The sequence below is a fragment of the Spermophilus citellus genome, assembly GCF_964194105.1.
Source record: "Spermophilus citellus genome assembly, chromosome: 9".
Taxonomy (NCBI): domain Eukaryota; kingdom Metazoa; phylum Chordata; class Mammalia; order Rodentia; family Sciuridae; genus Spermophilus; species Spermophilus citellus.
Window position 1 is genome coordinate 61,418,339 of NC_138191.1, and position 21,571 is coordinate 61,439,909.

Consider the following 21,571-nt stretch of genomic DNA (forward strand, 5'->3'; position numbering starts at 1 on the left):
TTCCGAAAGGTCCCTATATCAGCCCTCTGTTCCAGGATGCACACTGTTGCCACAATTTTATTTGCTTATTGGTTTGGGTAGAAAGTATTAGGGAGGGAGTAAAATTTTCTTTTGTAAATCAAACTTTGATGCTGACTTTGAGACTCAAGTAATGTGGAAGCAAAAGAAATTTCTAAAGCAAATTTGTGATTACAGTTATGAGGATTCAAGGACCAGTAATGCAGAGATCCTGAAGCCATGGCTGCTTGGGTTCCAATTACAGCTCTGCCACTTAACTACACATCAAGCTATGTGACCTTGAATCACTTGGTTGTTCTTCGTGCTTGGGAGGAGCAGCCAGACCAGACAACCAGCCTTGGTTTCCTCTTCTACAGAATGGGACTGTTGTGAGGAGAAAATTTGAGCTAATGCATATGTAAAGGGTTCAAGCCATGCCTGGCACAGAGGGAGCACTCCATAAGCATTTCCTGTTATTACTTCCAGATTAGTCATTAGAATTGAGTTCTTTTTTAAGTATACTTTATAAGAAAGTTGAAGAACATTTCTTATATAACTTGCTAATTCATACTGTACAAAACACAGTCCAAAGATTATTTTTAAGTTTCACTTCCTGATAGGATCTTCCAGGATTTCCATCCATGAACCACAGTCCCTGGAAGGCCAATTAATGGAATCTGAAGAATTTTCCTTCTTCTCAACAGTGCAAGGAAACCTGTACCATTTTACCCAATACCACAAATGAGTTCCCATAATGAGGGGAAAAAAAAAAAAAAAAAAACAAGATCCTTACTGTATAAACTAATGTACTGACATATTTTTAAGTGCATTTCTTCAAAAAGCAACTAAAGTGTTAAAAATTTAGTTATACCTCTTGGGAAAAACTCAGCTCAGCTCACAGCATGAAGTCTATCCTACAGACTTGGATAAAACCTGCTGATGAACCAAAGGCTACTTTTCCAGAAGATGCTGAAATTCCTAAAAAAAAATGACTAGGTACTTGCGATGATTGGGGAAAGGGGAAAAAATGTATGTATGTGTTTGTGCATATATATATTTTTTTCAAAACTGTTATACTCTTATACTAGGATTCTAGACTTAGCTATACAGAAATCTGCTAAAATACTACCACTCTCCTCTCTTTCAGAGAGGGCATATGTATAACAAATCACACTTCAACCACATTTAAGATTTTCCCAAAGCAGATAAAACTAATGACTGGGGCAAGGCTGTGTCCTGTGCATAGGGTCAGCCATCGGGTGCGAGGGATTAAAACTCATGGGACATTGCTCCCCCAGCAGTGTACTCAACAAGAGAGATGCAGCCTCGCTGACATTATGTCACACAAGACATAATATGTGGGCTGGACCATGGTTCTGAGCACACCGGCCCTCCACAAACAGAACAAAATGATGTTCTGAACCATCATTTCCTTGGGGACCGCTGTAAACAGACTCTCAACCAATAGTGTCATTTAGTTCTGTTGGGGTGGAGGTTGGTTTGTACTCTAACATAACAAACTCTCCACATGCAAACCTTTTCCAGCTTTCTTGGTTTACTTTTTGGCATCGCCTGCTCTATGGACCCCTTCTCTTATTCTCACTCCATATTCTCCTTTCTGCCCCAAATCCTATCCCTTCCATTTCATTCCAATGCCCCTCTGCAGAAGCCACACAAATTAGCACAAACGCACTATTATATAGAAAAAGAATAGTACTCTTTGCCCTTCCTACATGGATTCTAAATTCCAGAGTCCCAATTTTCCCTTTCTTGTGTAAAGATTCCTTATTCCTCTCTCTCTCTCTTCTGTCTCCATTCACCCCTAAATCAATTTTAAGGTAGGAGCAAATCTTCTCTTATCTCCTGAGGAGCTGATTTCCACTCAACTCCTGATGGCTCCTACCTGTCTCCCTAGCACTGGGCCCATCTCTTGGGTGCCCTTTGCCCTCACTCCCTACCTATTTCTCCCTGAACCTATTACTCCTCAGGGAGGACAGACTCTTCAAATGCATCCACTCCAGATGTAACATTCCAAATTTAAAAGGTCAGAAATTGTCATATTTGTAAATATGGGGTTTTGTTTTGCTTTTTGTGCATGGGAGGGAATCACAAAAGAATCAAATCCAATTTTATTCTGTTTCTGTGGTATTACAGATTGACCCCAAGGCCTCACACCCAAGTTCTAGGCAAATGCTGAGCTACATCCCAGCCCTCAAATCAAATTTTGATTTGATTTATTTAAATTGACATTTTTTTTTCCCAGTACTGGGGATTGAACCCAGAGGCACTTTACTACTGAGCTACACCTCCAGCCCTTTTTTATTCTGAGGCAGGGTCTAACTAAATTGCCAAGGCTGACCTCAAACTTGTGATGCTCCTCCCTCAGTCTCTCAAGTCACCCCGCCCAGTCTACGTTGACTTTTTAAAGTGTAGTATGATTTTATTCAAATCCTATACTTCCATTTATCTGGCCACTAAAGGGCTATCTATCTTTAAAAGCCTAATCTCACAGGCTGTATCCAGCCCACAGAGCTATTTTATTTAGTCGAAAGGAAGTTCTTACTTAAAATGTTGAATTAGCCAACCTTTTAAAATCAGATTTTACATAATAATCTAGATTCTTGGCTGACAATGAAAAATCAGAATATCTGGCCCATATTCCCACAGGGCAACAACCAGCTGCTCAACAGACCCTCTATAGACAGGACCTCCATCTTCTACTTCAGCCCAGCCCCCACTCAACTCCCTCCTGATTACCCTGCCCTGAGCTTGACTACCAGCTGCCATAAATAATCTTATGTGAAGCCCACTTCAGGCAATGTTTGTATTTTCTGAGACCTCAAGGATATAGCTACTATCCATTTCTCTCTCTAGTTAGAACAATGATTACAGATGCAATAAAATTTCTTCTTCATTCAGAATTTTCCAGGTACAATTTTATGGAAAATAATTTAGAACTAAGCAAAAAAGGAACTTTTTATGACAGAAAATTATTTCAAAAGAATTAAGTTAGGGGCTGGGGTTGTGACTCAGTGGTAGAGCACTCGCCTCGAATGTGTGAGACCCTGGGTTCGATCCTCAGCACCACATAAAAATAAATAAGTGAAATCAAGGTATTGTGTCCAACTACAACTAAAAAAAAATAAATATTAAAAAAAAAAGAAACAGCACTTAAAAAAAAAAGAATTAAGTTAAAGGGCCAGGTGCAATGGCACACACCTGTAATCCCAGTTATTCAGGAGGCTAAGGCAAGAGTACAGCCAAGTTCAAGGCCACATTGAGCAACTTAGATTCTGTCATAGAAAAAAAATAAAAAGGGGTGGGGATCTATTGCAGAAGTATAGTGCTCCTGTGCTCAATCCCCAGTACCAAGAAAAATTTCTCTCTCTACACACACACACACACACACACACACACACACACACAATGTGTGTGTGTGTGTGTGTGTATAGAACGGGAGTGTATGTACGCAAAGATTTGAACCTACAACTTCTCAGTTTACACTTTATTATTAGCTAAATATTAATGTGAAAAATAGAACTGTTAAAAGTAGAAAATTCAACCAAATGAATTTATTGCACTGAAATTATTAGAGTATAATAAATACATAAATGAACACTCTGAATATGATATATGAATATTTATTCATTCATTCATTTTTTTACTTTGATACAGGAAATGATTGTTTTATTACATATATTTATTATAGCATGCATTCAGCTTTGACTCCTTAGCAAACAGCTATATATTTACATAATATATTTAGTTGCTATAGGGTCAATCTAACTAGGAGAAAGGTGCTTAATGTGTACTACTGTGGCATTTCTATCATCAGTACATGATTTTTAAAAAAAAGGTTATAGAAAACACCAAAACAGTTAAGTGATTTAAAACCAGCTCTCAAGTCACCCAAGTGTTGTGTTTTCTAAAGCCACTGTGGGACGAAAAGAACAGTGGCCTGGAGACCTGAACACCGGGGCACCAGTACCACCACACCCTTCAAATAAGAAGCAGGAACTAGATGAGCCTTGCAGTTCCTTTCCACCTCAAAATCTGATCACTTTTTTATTTAGCAGAAATAGTATCAGAATTATAAAATAAATACAGAGACACAGTGAAGAATTGAAAAGGCCAAGTACAGTGCATATTGAGAACAGGCTTTTAAATAAAACAAGCCTGGTTTCAACTTCTACCTCCACCATGTGTATGTGATATTTTTGCAAATTACATAACCTCCCCAGCCTCACCATTACATCTATACAGAGGGAATAAGTTCTCCTTTCACTTAGGATTGTTTTAAGGATTAAATGAGAATGAATGTATATTTCAAGGCAGAGGTTAAGACAATAAATGAATTATTTGTTATTACTGAGAACTTTGGGTGTCCTATAAATTGTACAACTACTTCTCGATCATATAAGTTTTCTCAGTTATAGTTGAGTATAAACTGATTTTCAAAGCTCATTCAATAGGATGCTATTCCAAGCATCAAGAGGGTCATTTTGCCATGAATCAATTTTCTAACATTTCTTAGAATTAGGTTGGGAACAATCAGTGAAAAGAACTTTGGTGCCTTCTGTTCCATCTTCAGAGTGAGAACTAGAGGTGGCTTTCTGGCCACCAGCAGAGAGAGAAGGGTGTCTGGCACATCCTCTTCTCCCTGCTCTGTAGAATTCATTGCAGTTCTTGATGTCTGTTGACGTTAACATTCAGCAATAGGATTTGTGCATTGCTGGGAGAATGAAGCCTCCTCTGACAATGTTCCTAACTATTGCCAGCAAACAGAGGGGTGGAGTGGGGGGACCTCTTTATGAAAAGAAATGCTTTTAATGGAATCCAGCACCATATCTGTGAGCCTCTTCCAATAGCAGGTGTCAAGGGAGGAACATCTTGAAATCCTCAGAGCAGTGGAAATTCTCAAACTTCTGATTTCATAGGCCAGAAAAATTTTAGAAAAGAGACTGTCATAAAATTGCCAGGTTAAAACTTGACCAAGAAACAACACCAAAAATCAAACAATCACCATCCTTTCACAAAAGAAAAAAAAAAAACCCTCAAAGTAGAAAGGACAATCCAATATTAAAAAAAAAAAAAAAGAAAAAGAAAAGAAACAAACAAACAAAAAAGACCCTTTAAGTTGAATAAACTTAGCATTGAAATTTAAACTGAAAAGCTTGTTGCATCATATTTATTATTCTCATTATTCCACAGGCTGGTGAAACTATCCTCATGGGCTCACTGTGGGTGGGTTTGGTGTTATTTTTGGTGTTATTTCTTGCTCAAGTTTTAACCTGGCAATTTTATGACAGTCTCTCTTCTAAAATTTTACTGGCCTATGAAATCAAAAGTTAGAATTTCCAGTGCTCTGAAGATTTCCCTATGGTCACAAACTCAAGAACGGACTGAGAATTGCCATCCCATCAAGGCCGCACTATCTCATGGAGGCACCAAGGGCCATACTGTGGACCACCTGCTATCATAATCAGCATCCTCTAAGGAATCTGATGCCTCCTTCAAACTCCTTGTTTGTCTTAATAACCCTTCATGGGACTGTCAGCCACAAGTGTCTCAACACCTTTTTAAAGGTGTTTTCAGTCACTGTGTAGCCTTTTGGCACAACAACATAAAGATGTTGGTTTTCAGCTTTAGATGGATATCAGAATCATTTGGAAAGAGAAAGGACTTTTTTCAAAACAAAACTCTGCCTCCAGAACTTCAGAATCTCCAGAGATTCATTCTGATTTCACAGGCATGGGGAAGGGTCTGGACATATATATTTTAAAAATAATCCCCAAACTGAGTTTGACACCACCCATTGTTCACAAGAATTGGTACCAATATGGTACCGATTGCATTCATCCTGAATTCATGTCTTACAAAGCTTTAAAACAAACATTTTCATTTATTTAGGTAACAGATACTAAGGGAGAGAGTACCGTGTGTGGCATTAGAAAACCAGAGGAGAAAAAGACAGATAGGTCCCTACCTTCACCACACTGACAAGAGTATTAAGAACATGGAGACAAGGAGGCAGGCAATTAAAATGCCATAATTCAGGTTTACTGGAATTCAGTGAACAATCAAGAAGGCTTCCTGTGTCCCTAACCTGGCAGTTTCAGGGGCAATATCATCTTAGCTGACTACTTCCAGATATTGGAAATGCTAATGTTTTTATCTGAGAAATACACGGGCACGGATCTTGTCCTGTGGAGCTTACATTCCAGCAGGAACATCCAAATCTTCAAGGTATTACATTAGTCTTTCCTAAGCTGAAATGCCCATGACTTTGAACACAGTACAATGGAAACTGAATTAGACTATGTTTTCTGTTTTTTCCAAATCTTTTTGGTGAAGATTAGCATTTCCTGTCCATTTTCTCCTCAACAAGTTGAGACAACATTGTGAAAGTATTTTCAGAGCCCTTCCCTGAGTTTTCTCAACAAAACACCATCCTACGGAATTTCCTAATATCCCCTTAATACTTGACCTTGTATTTGCCCACAAAGAAATGCACCTACAAATCTTCTGATGACTAATGCATCCTAGTGTAGTTTCCCTGGAGCAAATCCCTACTGGTTAGATATTTCATAATCCAGAAAAGCTTACTGTCATCTGTAAAAGTAGAAATTCCACTGTGTGCTCCTTCTTTTGGTTCAATTATGTAAATAAGACCTGAGGGACCTAATGTTTACACACCTCAAGCAGAGAATTCTTTAAACTTTTCTTTTTTTTTTTTAAGGCAGACAGATTCTAATGCCCACTCTGAAATGATTAGTATGAACTTAAATTAATCAGGTCACTTCCTTGTGCCTGGATATTTTCATTTATAAAATTCAAAGGTTTATCCCTTGCAGCTATAATATTCTACCTTTCTATTAAAAAAATGATGCAATGGTATATATCCTTAGTTCCAAGGTGACTTCAATTTTTTTAAATATATATTTTTAGACATTGATGGATCTTTATTTTATTCATTTATTTATATGCAGGGCTGAGAATTGAACCCAGTGCCTCACACATGCTATGCAAGCGCTCTTACCACTAAGCCAGTCCCCCAAGGTAATTTCAATTTTGACAGTCTCTGAAACTGCAGGATAATATCTAAAGAGTTTTGGCTATTTTCCTCCTGAAGAAACCTCCTCATACTCATATATTCATAAAACATCCCTTCTTCTCATAGGAATATCCTTCACCTCCAGAGGATAGAGGCAGGGTTCCCACGGGGCCTAGCACAGAAGTGAGACCCAGCAGAATGAACCATCAAGACAGATTTGACCACCAACAAGGAATCGAGTAAAATGGACAGTTCTCTTATTTATTTGTTAATTATTTATTTTAGTTGTAGATAGACGCAATACTTTTTTTTTTTAATATGGTGCTGAGGATTGAACCCAGTGCCTCACACATGCTAGGCAAGCACTCTACCACTGAGTTATAACCCCAGCCCCCAACAATGGACATTTCTAAAAAAGTGGCTGTTATGTATTGGATCTAAGATTTGGAATTTTACGCTAGCACTCCTACAACCCTGTGGGATGGTCACCAAGGAGTTCATTTAAATGTAGTTTGTTGGATAGATCTAGAGCATTTGGAGAACCTGGCATTAAATTACAAGGGATTTCTTACCTGCCTGACTCGAAGGACCTCTGGGAATGATAATTCCTAATGTCTCCTTAGTGAAGATGAGTAAAACCAATGATGAGTTAAAGTCCAGCTCTGGAAAAAGATTTGTTTCTAAGCTTCAATCCTTTCCCCTTCCCTCAGTGTAAAGCTGTTATTAAGTATTCTGAGCATATCAGCAAAAAGAAAACAAAGCTCAGCCTGAGTGGGAACCAAGTGCACACCTGGTTTTGCCAGTTTTCCTCGATACCTCTCACAAATTTCAAAAGCAACTGTTTTGGCAAGTTTTTTCAGATTTGCATAAAACATTAAAATCTCTCTTCCAGGGGATGGGAGTTGTGGCTCAGCAGTAGAGTGCTCGCCTAGCATGAGCAAGGTGCTGGGTTTGATCCCCAGCACCACATAAAAATAAATAAATAAATAACAGTATTGTTTTCAACTATAACTTAAAAAAAAAAAGAATTATAAGAATTGTTTAAAAAAAAATCTCTCTTCCAGATGTCCAAACAGAATTACAAAGACCCCGGAGAAGGGAGTACAGACTTCAGAAACCTGCAGCAGACTCAAACAATTTCAAAATGGCATCTCAGGTGCAAGCATCACTAAATGCATCACTAAACGCATGGTAGCTAAATGCATCATAGCTCCACCACAAAAACAGATTTCTCAGAAGCCTCCAAACTAAGGACTTTTGGAACTCACCTCCATCACTCAGCAACTCCCAAATCTCAAACAGGACCAGCAGTGCTCCAGCCTATCAGGTTTCACATACTATGAGTTGACTGCAAAGTTTTCAGCAAAGCCATTCTCCTACTTCTTTTTGAGGGGGTAGTTACCAAGGATTTAACTCAGGGGCGCTTAACCACTAAGTCACATCCACGGCCCTTTTATAATTTTTTTCTTTTGACATAGGGTCTCACCAGGTTGCTTAGGGCCTTGCTAAGTTACTGAAGCTGGCTTTGAACTTGTGATCTTCCTGTCCAGGCTCTGCAGTTGCTAGGTTAACAGGCATGCACCACCACACCCGGCCTCCACTTCTTTTGGACAGAATTAGAAAGCAGAACCAAAATTCAAAAATCTCGAAGACTTGACTGAAATAAATTGGATAATACTGAAAAGGAACAATACTCAACTTCTCAAAACTTGTTGCCCAATGAATGCAGGATGCAACAGTTCATACAACATATATCTGGGTATTTTAACTTATCAATAACTTATACCTGTATCTGTACTAGGTGCAACTTGTGGGGGAAGGCAGTTGTCAATTTAAACCACAATAAGCAGACATTTATGTCTAGGTTTCTGGGAACGGTTAACCCACTGTGCTCTTTGCTGGCCAGTCATGTCTCAATTACTTTATTCAATTCGAGACTGTCCATGAGAGATGCTGACAAACTGAGCAGACCATCTAGAAACCATGTCCTCTGTGACAAGAATTGGGACCATTTTACATAAGAAAAGCTAATTAAGGGGAAGGAGACTTGATACTGTCTTCAAAGGGCTGTCTTGTGGAATTGGGAAGCTGCACAGGAATAAAATCAATGGAACAGAAGTTGCAAGAAGGCGGTCTTCAGCTCAAGTAATAACAATAGCATAAAGAGTCCAAAGATGTAATGGCAAGTCTCCAGTAAGGAGAATTCATTGTTCCTGAGGGCATTTAAACAGAGGCTACCTAGCAAGTGTAAAGAATGTGCTAAAGAAGGTAGATTAGGTGGGGCTGGGGATATAGCCCAGTTGGTAGAGTGCTTGCCTTGAATGCTCAAGGCCCTGGATTCAATCCCCGTCCAAAAAAAAAAAAAAAAAAGAAGTTAGATTAGGCTTCTAAAATGCCAATTCTGAGTCTATGACTCCACACTTATTCCAATTATTGTGCTGCTTTACCAGCTCTTCAGCAGCAATCTGTCTCAAAACTGCCCCTTCCTTCCAACCAGGACTAGCACAGCAGAAGTATCCTACCTACACTGGATTCCTAACCTCAATTTTTCCTCACAAGTCAAGACCTCCTTCAAGGTCTGTTCTGAGATGTAACTTCACTTTGCAGAATGCCACTGTGGCATTCATCCTATTCACTGTCTAGGGTAGTTTCTCAACCTCTGCAGTATCAACATTTTGGATAAAATCATTTCGGGGGAGGGTGGGGGTGGGAGGGGAGTTTGTCCTGTGGATTGTCCTCCACTCCCTAAAAGTCAGTGGAACCTGCCCCCTAGCTATGAAAACCCCAAATCCTACAGATATTGCCAAATGTCTGGTGGGAAGCAAAATCACCTTGTAGAGAACCACTGGTCTTGAGGCAAATGATTAACATCACTGATTTGTAGTTAAGTTTTCCACTAAATAGATTAGTCATATTTTCTGCTGCAGCCAGACAAACCTACTTTATTGCCTTTTCTTCTTCCTTTTTTCTTTTTCTTTTTTCTTTTTTTTTTTTTTTGGTACTAGGGATGGAATGAGGGGCACTTAACCACTGAGCCACATACCCAGCCCCTTTCTTATGTTTTATTTAGAGGCAGGGTCTCCTGCAGCTGTTAAGGCCTTGCTAAATTGCTGAAATTGCTGAGGCTGGCTTTGAAATTGTGATCCTCCTGCCTCAGCCTCCCAAGCCACTGTGATTACAGGCATGCGCCACTAGGCCCCACTACTTTATTGCTTTTAACCTATGACATACCTCAAAGCTTCTCCTAACATGTGCTCCTTCACCCTTGCTTTTGAGAGAACTGCATCCCTAAGGACTACTGAAGTAAATTCAGATTTATGCCCTACTCCCATTTTCATCTAGGCCAAACCACCCCGAACAGAACAACTATAATTGTTTACTTGTGTTGTCATCCATGTGTACCTATCTTATCTCTGTGACCACAAGAATCCTCTCCTTTCTTAAGTACCCAGAGAAGCCACTCTAGTTTCCTACTTATTGCTAATAATAAATATTAACTGGTCTTTTTGAGAATATCAGACATCAGGTCCAGATATAAAGAAGTGAAATCCCTTGCAAACTACAAACTCAAGAACATATGTGATGACAAATAAAAAAGTTTTGACAAAATTTTGGCCCTTTTATGTGCCAATCTGTCTACAGTCCTGAGAATAGAACCAAATCTAACTTCCAAAGAAGGGTTAACAAAACAATTTAACTGTTTGGACATGACAAACACTAGAATTTTCTAAAATGATTTCAAAAAAGTTTTTCACAATGTTAAAATTAAGAGGAAAAAAGGCCAAGTTTTGATCAAGTTTTTTAAATGCTAGAGAAAAATAGTAGGAAGAAAATAAGATGTGACTATGGCTCAATACTTTGTTGCATCATACAACACTCCACATGGTAATGGAAGAGACTGGGGGAGGGGGGACCAGGTTATTTGAGGACAGTTTCCTCTCCGACCTTCTAATCCGTTAAGTTTCAATCAACAAAGTATACACACACACACCCTCAATAAAAACTAGACAAACCTAAGATAAAATGTTCAAGTGTATAATTAAACCATGACAATTCAAGATTTTTGTCATTTTTTTCTTCAGGTTTATGGACTAATTATTATTTTATAGAGAGCTTACTAAATACCACGCAGAATCAAATACTCCAAATCAACTTTGCCAGATCTTAGTTTAACCACTTAATTTCTCTCACTAGTATTTGTGTGTGTGTGTGTGTGTGTGTGTGTGTGTGAGAGAGAGAGAGAGAGAGAGAGAGAGAGAGAGAGAGAGTAAGAGTATGTGTGTGTGTACTGGGGATTGAACCCAGGGGCACTCTACCATTGAGCCACATAACCAGCCTTTTTCAGACAGGGTCTAGCTAAACTGCTGAAGGCCTTGCTAAATTGCTGATGCTAGCCTTGCCTGGAACTTGGAATCCTCCTACTCCAGCCCTCTCAATTGGTGGGATTACAGGCATATGTCACCACGCCCAGATCACACTTGGATTTTAACAGGGTTTTAGTCAATACGTGTCAAGACAGAAAAGCAAAAACTCTAAACCGGACCTAGCTGACAGTAGGCGTTTAGTCAGTATTTATGGACTGTAAAAATAAATGCTGTCTGAAGACCCCATTTACTGGTTATGGCTCAGGATTCTTCTCAAAGGTCTGTAGGATGCAGAGACACCATAATCTTTCGGAAGAAAGATCTGAATCACCATCATTCTCCGCACGTGGATTGTGCCCTTGTTTGTTTACTAAGTTAACAGCCCTCACTACTCCCACAAACGTCCAGACTTAGCGTCCAGCACAAAACATATAACAGGTGCTCAATAAATGCTGCCTGAATGGAATTTTATTATTAAAGCTGCCAAGGAAAGTTTCCAAAAGTCAGCTCTTTACTTCTACATTCTTCAAAAGTATGTCATCACAGCTTTCTTGCCCAATGAAAAAATATTTTTCAAGTCAAGGAGGAGGAAATCTGCGAAAGAACAGCACCCAAGAACCCAGTGGCTCTTGGGTCACTTGGCTAGGACTCCCCAATATTTATTCCCCAATACTCTGCCAACCTCCTACATACTCCTTCTCCCCTCTTCTCTTCTTCATGCTTGTTTTTTCTTTCCGGTAACCCTACCTCCCCATTTTTGGCCACACATGCCCCAACTGCGTGAGAACTAGTGGGACCTCACACCCCACCTCTCCCTCTCCAGCAAGGACCTACCTCTCCTCCCCTCGACCTGAAGCAGTTCTTCTTCACTGCAGATGGCTTTTTTTTTAATTAAAAAAAAATCTCATTTATCTGCTAGACATACCCCAAATAAAAAAGGGTGGCCTCCATCAACTCTCCACTAACTGGAGGCGATGGTCCTCTGGGCAAGCACCCCAATTTCCCTGCTTTCCAAGCACCAGCATAAGATTCAAGCTCAAGTCCCGCTCCCAAGAGCCCACGCTTCCAAACAAGCTAGAAGCGGATTATACCGGTACTCAACCCAGAGACGGCCCGCGGCGGGCTGGGTGCACCTGCGGCCCCAGCTCCCTCCCCCAGACGCGGGAGGCGGGGCCCAGCCTTCACCTCCCCACCCCACCCCGTGGGGCTCCCAGCGCGGCCCACCCGGCGCGGGACGGAGGCGGAGAGGAGGCGTTTCTGGAGAAGTTAAAGGGCTCACGTTCTGGGCACCCGGCCAACAAGGCCAGACACTGAACACCCACCTCTGGGATGAATCTAAGGAGCTGTAACCCGCTCTCCCGCTCCTCCGATTGGGCGGAAGGAGGCGGAGAAGGGAGCGCGCGCGCGCCGGGAAGCAGTCGGCAAATCGCCTCCCTCAGGGCCCACAGCCGGCGGCCGAGGCGCCTGCCACTCAGACTCCCGAAAGCGGAACAATCTCCCGGGCCTGGGCGGCCAGAGGCGGGAGCACGTCCCCGCTTGCCGCCCTCTCCCCCTGACACCCCTCGCCGGTCCCCGAACGAGTTCCCGACCGCAGCCTCCGCTGCGGGGCCGCGCACAGGGAGGCAGGACGCCTGCGCCGGGATGGCGCGCTCGGGTTCCAGCGCGGCTCCACCTGCGCTTTGCCCTCCCTCGAAGCCTTGGGGCCCGAAGAGTTGGGTACCAACCTTAAGAGGCAGCCCAGGCAGCTCGGCCGCCGAGCCACGGCTTATGCTGAGACGGGAGGTGGCGGCATCACCTGCGGCGGGCGGCGGCTGCACCGGGACGCGCCGAAGCGGCGAAGGCGCGCGGCGCCCTGGACCCTGCTCCCGCGGCCCCTCCCGCGGCTGCCACCTCGAAGCGCGGCGGAGGAGCCGGGGCACCACGGGCGGCGGCAGCGGCGGCGACGAGAGCAGCAGCACATGACTCTGTAACGAGGGGAATTAGACAAAGCGTAACATGGACTCCGGGCCGGTGCAGGCGCTGCAGCTCTGGGACCAACCGCAGCCAGCGAGCGTCGCGACTGGCCCGGCCGCAGCCAATAGGGCGGGCCCGGGCCTCCATGTGATTGCGAGCACTTTCCCCGCTTGCACTGCCGCGCCCGCCGGGGGTCCTGCCGCTTCTGAAGGGGGCGCCTCCGGGCTGACCCCAGGGAGCCAGGGAGGTGGTCCGGGGTCGGGGGCTGTTGGCGGGAGACGTCAAGCAGGTGCAAGGGGCGGAGAAGAATGGCAGTCGAATATCGCTATCGGCGATAATAATACTAATCTATCAAATGTACACCTGGGCTGGGCTCGGTGCCAGGCAGTCTGTTCTGTCAGCAGCGAGGCTTGGTCTGGAAGCTTCATCCTCTCTGCAAAGGAGCATATTGTGTAGACAAAAAGACTTGGGGGGTGCGGGATTACATAAAAAGTCATTTAAGTGCCTTCCAACTCTTAAGTAGAAAGTTCTTACCTGGGATATGGGGCACATGCAACCGAATGTCCTCATACACAGTTTCTTAGCTTCATCCGATCTGCCTCTGCTATTAAATCTATGTTAAAGAGTCAGATTTTTATTTCATCTCAGTCTGCCCCTTTTCCACAAGTCCCTTTCACCAGAAAATTGTCTTACATATGAAGAAGGTGGTGAAAAAGTTGTTCTTTGATAATATGTGTTTTCCAACTTGATTGTTTTCCTTTTTATTTTTGTGGTAAGGCTGAAGTTCCTTTGCAGTCGTTCCTAGGTGGAGAAAGAAGTTTGGAAGTATTTGGCTGAAACGAAATAAATGATTTGGCCCAATACTTAATTATCTCCTTTTATCTGAACCCGTATGTTTCTGGAAACAATGGGAAGCCTCATCTCTCCACTAAGATTTCTCCATGTCAGCAAGCGTTCAACCAACATTTACTCAGCTCTAAATGTCATTAATAAGCAATCTAAACAAAATGTTACAGGTAGTCAGGAAAGTGTGGGTCAGAAATAGTGAGGCATGGAGGAGAATGTTTTTTCTAGGGTGTCAGAAAAGGTTTGAAAGTGGAGGTGACAGACTCCACTCGCCCTTGGATGGTGAGCATCTGGGCATCAGACACTAAGAGTAAAGAGCAATGTCTTAGAGAGAAGCATGAAGCAGAGGTCCAGAATACACAAGGGGCTGCCCCTGGCTAGTTACAAGATGACACCAGATTTGGAGCCCCCTGCCCTCCTCTTGCTTTCTCCCTTTCTTTCCTAATCCTCATACCAACAGCCTCTCCTATTCCATGCTCACTGCCAAAGAGGAAGTTCATGGGCAGTGGGTGTACCGCAAGTGATCTAATTACAGTCTCAGGTTTACTGTTCTGAAAGCTTAGAACAGTTTTAAAACTGTTAACTAGTGATGTGATGTTTTGATTTAACATTCCTCACTATTATAGTTAGTTTAGAATATTTTGCTGTTGGTGAAAATACTCTCCTGTATTTTGCTACTTTCTTCAGTCTTCCCTGGGTTTTAAACTGTGACTCCAGACTTGGAAAAAGAAAGGGGGAAGGATTCAAAACTGGTATAAATTGAGAAAAGAAAAGATTATATTCAGAAAACATTCAAGTATAACTAGGCAAGATGGCACACATCTGTAGTCCCAGCTTTTTCAGAGTCTGAAGCAGAAAAATCACTTGAGACCAGGAGTTTGAATCCAGCTTGGGCAACATAGTGAGACCCCATCTCAAAAGAAAGAAAGAAGAGCAGTCAAAAACAGGCATTCTCACACATTATGAATGTGAAGGTAAATTGGACAAATCCTTTTAAGAATACAATTTGGGAATTGTCAATGAAGTATGTGTATTTTAATTAGATGTGGTGACACATGCTTGTACTCCCAGTGATTTGGGAGGATGAGGCAGGAGGATCACAAGTTCAAGGCCAGCCTCAGCAACTTAGCAAGATCTTGTCTCAAAAAATATAAAGGCCTGGGGATGTAGTTCAGTGATAAAGTGTCCCTAGGTTCAATCTCCAGTACAAATAATGATGGTGATGATAATAATAATAAAGTATGTGTGTTATTTTTGAACAGGCAATTCCACATCTAGGAATGTATATGTTGAGAATATTTGTGCAAAAAATTATGTAAAAATATTTGTACAAAAATAAATGTTCAAGTGTGTTTACCGCATATTGTTCATAATAGTAGAAACATGTAATGGTGTAAAAATCTTAGTAAATCCCAGTAGATAACTATTTAAGCAAATTATACAAGATCTGTAGGATGCCTTCAATTACCATTAACAAAAATAAGATAGATTCACTTTGACCTGCATGGAAGGATGTCCAAAATTTGTAGATGAAAAGAAAGACACTGTAGAATCATTTGAGGAGTATGATCTCATTGTTTTTGTATTAAAATGTATAGTTACTGTAGCCTAGAAGAAATCTGGAAGCATATATGACAAGCTATTAATAGTGGTTGCTCCTGGATGCAGGATTACTAGGGCCTTTCACTTTCTGTTACCAAGTTCTGTATATTCCAATTGTTTTTATGTTGAGCAAATATTATTTTGATAATCAGAAACATAATAAAAATCACTTAAGACATTAGCTTTTCAGTGTGCTATAACAAATACTGTAAACTGGTTGGCTAAGAAACAGAAATTTATTTCTTACAGTTCTGGAGGCTAGAAAGTCCAAGATCAAAGCACTGGCAGACTGGTTCATAGAGGGTGCCTTTTCACTTCTGTCCTCACAAGGTTGAAGGTGTGCGTGGGTCTTTCTTAGGCCTTTTTTGTAAGGGCACTAATCCCATTCCTGAGAGATATGTCTCATGACCTCCCAAGGTCATCACTTTTGGAGTTAGGATTTGAACAAATAAATTTTTGGGGGGGACACAAGGATTCTGACTATAGCAGATATAAAGTTATTTTGAACTCTATCATTGGGATTAGGGGTGTGTAGCATATGGGAGCACTAGGTTGGAGCCCCAGCATTGGGGGAAAAAAACTGCCATAGCAAATAATGAAAAATATCTCTAATAGTTTAAGATGTAAAAACAAAAAGTATAAGAAAACCTGTCACCTCTCCCTTTTACGTAAGCAAAACTATAAGGAAATAGGCAACAAAGGAAAATAATTGGTCTGACATTGGGTTCAAAATTAAGAAATGTGGTAGAAAACGGATTTGAGGCTATGCAGACATTTCTATAGGGGTAGGGGTGTAGGAAATACAATGAATCTTCGAGGAAGATCTAATTTACAGAAATTTATGGAGCACTACTGTCCTCTACTGAGTTGTTATAGTCAGGAATTAGTAACTGATCCTGAACATGGTAAATCTGTATCAGAAAAATAACAATAGCTAATACACAGTGGTTACACAACTAGTACACACACACTGTTCTAAATACTTGTGTCATTTACAGTCTTCATAGTGACTATATGAGATAGATAGTAAGTATCTTCAATCTGTAGATGGCAAACCAAGGCTTAGGTTTTGGAAATAGTCAAGATCACACAGCCTTTAGGTGGTAGAGCTAGACTTTTAATTCTAGCAGCCTTGCTGTCAAAGTCCAAGCACTTAATCATAGACCTGTTTAAAAGAACCATGTATTATAAAGACCATTATTTACGCATCTTCTTTTTCCAAGTATTATAAATCTAAGTTGATTTGTGCTTACATGAACTCTATATAGCAGTTAATATGCTTGAAGATTCTCAGTAATACTTATTGAATGAATTAATGAATAATTGACATTTCTAGTAGAGAAGAAACAGAACTCCTTGAAGGAATAATTTTGCATTCTTCCTTTTTCTATTACCTAGTAGAGTTGCTAATATATGATAAGCAATATAAATGCCAATAATTTATTAACATTTTGAAGACTGTGCAGAAATCAAGCTTATAAATTGGTCCCAGATACACTGGGGTAGCTTATTAATAATACCACAATGACTTCTTCATAAAGTGAGAAATAGCCCTGAGGCAAAGAGGCTAAAGAGGCTAAAGCAAGATATACCGGCTAACCTTACACAAATAAATTTAGAATATATTTGCTTAAAAACTGTTATTAATGTTGAAGGATTTTAAATTGTTCTCTCTCTTACTCTCATCTCTCTTAGTTTATTCATCTCTACAATGGGATAATAGTACATATCTCAGGTTAGTATAAATGCAATGGTTAAATGAAATAATATATGGAAAGGACTTAGCCAAGTGCCTGAAAATATATATACAGCTCATTAAGTATTACCTATTATAATTATGTCCACATATGATAAGTGTGCCACATGAATCTATTATGGCTCTACTAATGCCATAGCTAACATAATGTGCAATATCTAGAGCACCTTCATATTTTAAAAGGGCAAGAAATACACATAGAATGCTTTGAATTACTAGCAGGAGCTCAACTGGGCAAATAATAAAGCAGATCCTTCTCATCTTCTTTCCTCCCTTGTGCAACTTCTAACTTTCTTCTCGTTCCTATTCTCTCTTTAGAAGAACTAAAACCATGTCGCTTCTTAGATTTATATAAACTCTTAGCCTGGAGATAGGAAGCAAATTGTCTCCCTTATTCACACCTGAGGAAAGCAAAATGATGGAGACCAGAGTAGAGAAAAGCAGGTGGATGGAGGAGAAACTGTGAAGAAATAGAACTGGGTAGAGTGTGTGGGGTAATTTCCCATGAAAATATGACGTAACATAAAGTCCAAAGAGGAAGGAAATTGCCAAACTGCTGTAGTTAGAAATAAGTTGGTGGGCTGGGGATGTGGCTCAAGCGGTAGCACGCTCACCTGGCATGCGTGCGGCCCGGGTTCGATCCTCAGCACCACATACAAACAAAGATGTTGTGTCCGCCAAAAACCAAAATAAATAAATATTTAAAAAAAAAAAAAAGAAATAAGTTGGTATAATCTAAGCTAGAAAAACTAACCAGAATGAGTAGAAAGGAGCTAATCCATGCTTTCTCAAATAGATTCGTAGAGTGGTAAAATTCAGATTGCCTATCTAGGTGAGCAGGTTCCTGCTTCTTCATTGGTAGAATTAAGTATCCCCTGAACACTAAATTAAGAAAAAATAAAAAGAAAGTGTGTAGAGACACCAAATTCAACTTCCTGCAAATCTATATGCACATACTCTGCTTTCCTGCCTGCTACGACTATGAATAAACTGTCCATGTGCTTATCAAAAGCTGGTTATTGCACTTGCACTAGAACTCATCCAGTCTCCGTGGATAACTGCAGCAGTTGTCCACTCTCTACTCGACTGTGTATTTTCTCTTTCCAATGGGTTCTTACCATCACCTTTTAAAAAAAAAAAATGAGGCTATTTCTCTTTCTCTTGTTGAGGAGGTACTGCGGGTTCAACCCAGAAGCACTCAACCATTGAGCTACATCCTCAGTCCTTTATGGTTTTTTTTTTTTTTTTTTATTTTGCAACACGGTCTCTCCAAGTTGCTGAGGCTGGCCTTGGACTTGGGATCTTCTTGTCTCAGCCTTGTAACTGACTGTATCTCATTTTGTTTGTTTGTTTTTGCAGTGCTGGGGATTCAATTCAGGGCCTCACATGTGTGAAGCAAGTGCTCTATCATGAAGCCATATCCCCAGCCCATTGTCTCTTATTTAAAGTAATAAAATTTCTTTTGACCTTGCCTTCTCTACCCCATTTCTCTTCTGACTTTTGCATTTCAGCATGCCAAAAAATTTGTCTACACTTATTGTCTCCAATTCCTATCTTCCCTTTTCCTCTTAAACTCAATTAAATCAGGGTTTTTACTCTCAAAGTATCACTGAAGCTGATCTTGCCAAGGTAACTGAAAACTTCCACTTTGCTAAATACAGTGAGCAATTCTTGGTCCTTAATTGACCCCTCAGCATATCTCACACCATTGAGCACTCCTACCTCTCTAGTGGTCTGCCTTCTGCAGCCTTCCACAACACCAAATATGAATATGAATTTCAAATATGAATTTCACTCCCTTCAATAAGCCTGTCCAGTTATAGGGCTTTGAATTCCCTCTTTAGGCCAACTCCATGTTTCTATCTCCAGTTCTCAGTCCTTCTCTGAGCTTTAATTTATGCTTCCAGTTGGCTAATTGTTTTATTCCACTTAGACATCTTATAGTTATCCCAAAATTAAAATAATCAAAACTGAACTCGTTGTTTCTGCCTGTGTGTCCCACAGTTTTCTTCCTATCTAAATGGCAATTTTGTCCTTGGGCTTGCTTGGGCTAAAAGATCTGGCGTTATCCTTGACTCTTTCTCTTGCAATCCACATCTCAATAGTCATGAAATACAGTTGGCTCTACCTTTTAATATAGTCTTATAAGTGGTATAAAGCTATAACATTGTTTGGGGCAACAACAGACCACTGACAGTGATCCCATAAGATTAAGTTAACTAGTAATGTCATAGCCATTTTAGTTTTTGTAAGCACACTCTAGGATTTTTTTGTTTGTTTTTGTTTTTTGGTTTTGTTTTGTTTTGTTTTGTACTAGGAATTGAACCCAGGGGCACTTCAAACCACTGAGCCACATCTCTAGCCCTTTTAAATTTTTATTTCAAGTCAGGATCTCTCTCACTAAGTTGCTTAGAGCCTTGCTAAGCTGCTGAGTCTGCCTTTGAACTTGTGATCCTCTGGCCTCAGCCTCCAGAGCCACTAGAATTACAGACATGCACACCCAGGCCCTGCACTTGCTATGTTTTTTTTTAATAGCTTATTTCTCCCTGCTAGAATATAAGACATTTGTAGACAGGAAATTTTATCTGTTTTGCTTACTTGTATGCCCCATATATTTTGAAAAACTTTTGGCATATAGGGAAAAGTCAGCAATTATTAATGAACTAATGAATTAATTTTCGATTTCTAATCAATAGCAAACATCAAAAAAAATTTCTCAGGAAGAGAATTTTCCATATCATGCTCTTCCCTGAATATTTGTTAATTGAGAAAATGCATTCATATTCAGTTTTTAAATCATAACTGTCCCGGGCTGGGGATGTGGCTCAAGCGGTAGCGCGCTCGCCTGGCATGCGTGCAGCCCGGGTTCGATCCTCAGCACCACATACCAACAAAGATGTTGTGTCCGCCGAGAACTAAAAAAATAAATAAATATTTAAAAAAAAAATCATAACTGTCCCTAAAATAGCACCTAGTATTTTACATGGCAAGAGAAGAAACCTAGTGGCAAACATTACCATTTTCCTAGTCTCCCATGAGGGAAAATAATCTATCTGAATTAACCAGCAGACAAAATTACAAAACAGTAATTCCAAAGTCCTAAATTATATTCTTATTGAGGAAAATATTTAAGCAAAGTAACATAAGAGTGAAAAGAATAAGTTGGAGTAGATTAAACATTCATTTTTTCCCCCTAACATTATTTACTTTAAAACTGTCAACTTGTGCAGTGAGGTTGCTATGTATTCTAATCTGGCTAAATAAAAGGTTTGAGTGAGAATGAAAGAACACAGATGTGACATAAAATAGCGAGTGGTAGTCTTAATTATAGTTTTGCCAATTTGAATGTTGAAATGGCACAAAAATCCGTAGAAAAATAACCATAAAAAGGAATTGGGAAATTCTTAAAGAGGCACCAGAGCAGGCTAATTTGTACGGTCATGTGGAAAGAGGAAGAGTGATTGTTGTTTTCAACTGGTGAGTTGAATATTTAAAAATCCACACGGAACTCACTGGGCTGGGGTAGCTCCTCACAGTTCTTGACTGTGGGAAGAGAAGATGAGGGAGCCAGAAATCTGAAATGTCAAGAGGAGGCTGAGCAGTGCTGGAGTTAGACAACAGGAAGAGACTACAGGAAGAGAGAAGCCCGCCTGCAGGGGTTTCTTTCTCATGGGTAAATTCCAGTGTTCTGAGTTTAAAGGGTTGTGGTGTCTGAAACTGTATCTGATAGTGCCTCACAGCCGAGTGATCTGGCAAGGGTGTGAAAATAAAGTTTAGATGGGGAGGTTGCAGTCATGAACCTTAAAGTCAGCACTTTCCTACTGTAAGCTGCTCTTTGGGCAATGCAGACCTCTAGCATATGGAGTTTCCTGTTTTCATTCTGATCATTCTTGAAGTTGTTGCCCTTGCACAGCTCAGGCAGGGAGCCTTAGCCACAGGCAAGTGTTGCTTAATCTATGTGTTAACTTGACTGGGTTAGGGGATACCCAGATGGCTGAT

At 40.6% G+C, this 21,571-nt stretch overlaps 1 protein-coding gene across 5 annotated transcripts in view; it reads right to left on the minus strand.

The window, feature by feature from the left end:
• Window positions 1–18,201, minus strand: part of LRRC8D (leucine rich repeat containing 8 VRAC subunit D) — a 118,435-nt gene extending 100,234 nt beyond the window's left edge. The window contains exons 1-2 of one of the 5 annotated variants that reach the window (XM_081305051.1): window positions 12,250–12,608; window positions 869–975 (exon numbers count right to left, since the gene is read on the minus strand). The gene's annotated coding sequence lies outside the window, so the exon portion shown is untranslated. Of the gene's footprint in view, window positions 1–868; window positions 976–12,249; window positions 12,609–13,139; window positions 14,728–18,186 lie in introns of those variants that run through there. The other 4 variants (XR_014023405.1, XM_081305052.1, XM_081305047.1 and 1 more) reach the window with 4 other exon arrangements.
• Window positions 18,202–21,571: the final 3,370 nt, after the last annotated feature.